Raw genomic sequence first — 3,667 nt, 5'->3', positions numbered from 1 at the left:
AGATAGATAGACAGATAGATAGATAGACAGATAGATAGATAGATAGATAGATAGATAGATAGATGATAGACAGATAGATAGATAGATCGATAGATAGATAGATAGATAGATAGATAGATAGATAGATAGATAGACAGATAGATATGGAATTAATATGTGCAGAGACCAACTACTTACTCTTTAGATGATGCTGATTTTCTTAGGACGGCCTTGTGTTTGAACTATCTGTTTTGTCCCTGTGGCTTTGGTGTGTCATGGAACATGACATTTTGTATCCATGTAGGGCCAGCTCCTTGGCTGTCTGCCACTGCATGGAATGAACCAAGATGGGGGGGGGCCTTGCATTTGTTCTGGGATATTTCCCAAGCTAGAGGTCCCTTGAATAAAGGCTTCTCTTGGGTTTCAGTCTCTGACCTTAAGGGAACCTGCATTCAACCGGCCCCAATGCATGTCACAATAGTATGGTTTTCATAAACAACATGCCACAATATCGTATCCGTGACATCGGCTACCAACACATGGTCAATGTAAGCACCCACAGGGAAGGATAGGTTTACTATTCCTACCGCCATATGTTATGTTATGTTAAGGGGTATTTGTAACACAGCTACTCAGGAAGAGTGTCCCAGCGCTAATGAACCTCAGAGCTGGATTGTTGCTGTCCCTGAAGGGGAAAAACCCGTAAGGTTGTTGCTGGAACAGCCAGGTTTTCAGCAGCTTTCTAAAGGCAAGTAGGTCCGTCACCGGTCTAAGTGTTACCGGCAAGAGGTTTCAGACTCGGAAAACCTGAACTTGGAAAGAGTGGCCTTCAGTACGCGTGCGGGAAAAAGTAGGCTTCAGCTTGAAGAAACGTTGGTGGCTGATGTGATGGACGCAATATTTGACAAGGTTGATATTATAATCTAGGTCTTGTGGTTGAACATCTCAGGGTCTGGTCTCTCTCAAATGTCTCCCTGGCCTGTGGCTCCGAGACTCCTTCAACGCTCCAGGTGAACCTCAATGACCTTTAATGCAGCCAGTATTCATCCTGCTATGGACCACAGGCAGGATATCAGGACCTACCAAACCACCAACTGGTTTCAGCATCTAACGCCTCCTCCAATCAGGAGAGAGAGCATCCTTTGTGGCATTCACAGGGCAGGACAAGCATGAGCTAAAGCTGAACTGCCATTTTCTGCAGACGCTACCCATGTGCTCCGCAGGACACCATTCACCCTCTACACAACTCCCAAACTTATGTAATCTGCAAACCTGGACAGTACACTGCACGTTTGCCAGGGGGGTAAAGGTAGGTATAACTTCAAGCTTGCTCAACTGCAGAGACTTAACGGGGAGGAAAAGGAAGCCCCCTCTTCTCCAAAGGTACAGATAAAAAGTCCTATGCTTCTGAATGTAGGACGATGCGTTCCCGCCAACCAGTGCTTAATTTGAGCCGGTGGTGTCCTGTGTTCCACACCAGCATTTTATTTTGAACACCTGCACTTATGACAGTATGCCAGATGGTGGCGCTGTCTGTGTAATTTAGAGATGAGCAGAACAGCTGTTTATTAATTCAATATACATTAAAAACAATTCCTACCACCAAGCCATTCTTATAGCTTCAGGGGTCTGGAATAGTGTGAACTAGCACACTTGTAGGAGTGTGATGGTCAGTTGTTGCGTAGGTATTGTCGTTGGCAGCTCGGGCAGGGGCAATGGATGGTTAAAACTGCAGGGGCCACCTGACAAAGGCCCTGGCACATATTTCAATACAAATTAAGCACTGCCACCAACCATCCCTCACCGTTTGGCCTCCGCTCAGGCATAGCATCATAGAGAGTGCAGACAGACTTGCAGGTGCCTGTAGCAGGCTCCGTCCATGCTGTCAATCATACAACATGGCCGCTCATGGAAAGTCGATGGGCCAGTGGTTCCATGTCCTATTTCTTTTCTGAGGGTGTTTGCTAGGGCAAGGGGTGGCCACGAGAGGGCCGGAAAAGACAGCCGGACAAGCTGGAGCATCGCTGCTGGGGTTGAGGAACCAGCCTGGAAGGCAAGTAACAATACAAATGCACTGACTGGAGGGCAGGAACCGGAGTGTGGGCGAGGGATGGGGGGGGGTGTGGAGTGAGTATCTGTATTCCAGACACACACCAAGCATACTGTGTGCATCCATGGCACAATGGTGCCCACCGCTGACATAATGCGGTCATAATTCCTGGCATATTGTGGCCATGACCGGAGGGATGATGTCACACCTGATTTAAATAGAAGCTGCGCCTGCCTCTCATGTACTTACAGTGATGGCGCTGCTTAAAAGGTTATCGTTGCTGAATGAGATCCCTGTGAACAACTCAATCAATGAATCAATCGATCAGACATTTAGTAAAATGCAGCCAATCACCAGTGAGGCGCTGGAGATGTTGGCTGCTGCCTGGCGGTTTGATTTTTCAAGCAAACAGGTCTAAAGTACTTTCCTGAAGTGCTGGAGCTATGGTTCGGTCGTCAGGTTCCGGGGGAGGTTGTTCCATGTCTTGGCTGCCAGGTACCAGAGCTTCCTGTTGATGGTTTGGCGGATCCGTAGGGTGTGTGGGAGGGAAAGAAATGGATCGAAGGTGTCTGCTCAGTTGTTAGGTCAGGCCTTTGTTGATGTCTGCTGGTCTTTCGTTGTGCCCAGCCTTGTATGTGTGGGTCAGCATCTTGAACTGGCATCTCTTCTGCATCGGGGGCAAGTGTAATTTCTTGAGGTGGGGGTGACGTGGGTCTTTCTGGGGAGGTCGAGGATGAGTCTTGCTGCTGGGTTTTGTATTGTCTGTCGTCTCTGCAGGAGGTGTGTCGTTATTCCTAAGTTCCACTGCACCTTTGTGACAATGTGCCCAGGTTCACGTAGGTAAGTGCACAATGCCTATTAGAGCTCAGTTAGGTGAGAGTTTAATTTTCCTACTAAGGGTAGCTGCCACTCCACAGCACACCCCGTGCCAGGACACAGCCACAAAAACTATACATGTGTCACTATGCGTAAACATCATGGAGGTATGAACATTTTATACTCACATTCTACTCTCCGCTCCAGCTGTGCTAAGTGATTAGCTAACTCTGACTTCAGCTCATGGACATTAAACACCCTGGAAAAAAAGAAAAACACCAGCTGAGGGGAGAGGAAGGAAACAGCAGACAGCAGCTGAGGGAGGAAGGGAAGAAGAGGAAAACAGCAGACAGCAGCTGAGGGAAGAAGAGGAAAACACCAGACAGCAGCTGAGGGAAGAAGGGAAGAAGAGGAAAACACCAGACTGCAGCTGAGGGAAGAAGGGAAGAAGAAGAAAACAGCAGACAGCAGCTGAGGAAAGAAGGGAAGAAGAGGAAAACACCAGACAGCAGCTGAGGGAAGAAGGGAAGAAGAGGAAACACCCGACAGCAGCTGAGGGACAAAGGGAAGAAGATTAAAACAGCAGACAGCAGCTGAGGGAAGAAGAGGAAAACACCAGACAGCAGCTGAGGAAAGAAGAGGAAAACACCAGACAGCAGGTGAGGGAAGAAGGGAAGAAGAGGAAAACACCAGACAGCAGCTGAGGGAGGAAGGGAAGAAGAAGAAAACAGCAGACAGCAGCTGAGGGAGGAAGGGAAGAAGAGGAAAACACCAGACAGCAGCTGAGGGAAGAAGAGGAAAACACCAGACAGCAGCTGAGGG

This window comes from Lissotriton vulgaris, chromosome 8, assembly GCF_964263255.1.
Source record: "Lissotriton vulgaris chromosome 8, aLisVul1.2, whole genome shotgun sequence".
In the NCBI taxonomy this organism is placed as follows: domain Eukaryota; kingdom Metazoa; phylum Chordata; class Amphibia; order Caudata; family Salamandridae; genus Lissotriton; species Lissotriton vulgaris.
This window is presented reverse-complemented; position numbering follows the sequence as displayed.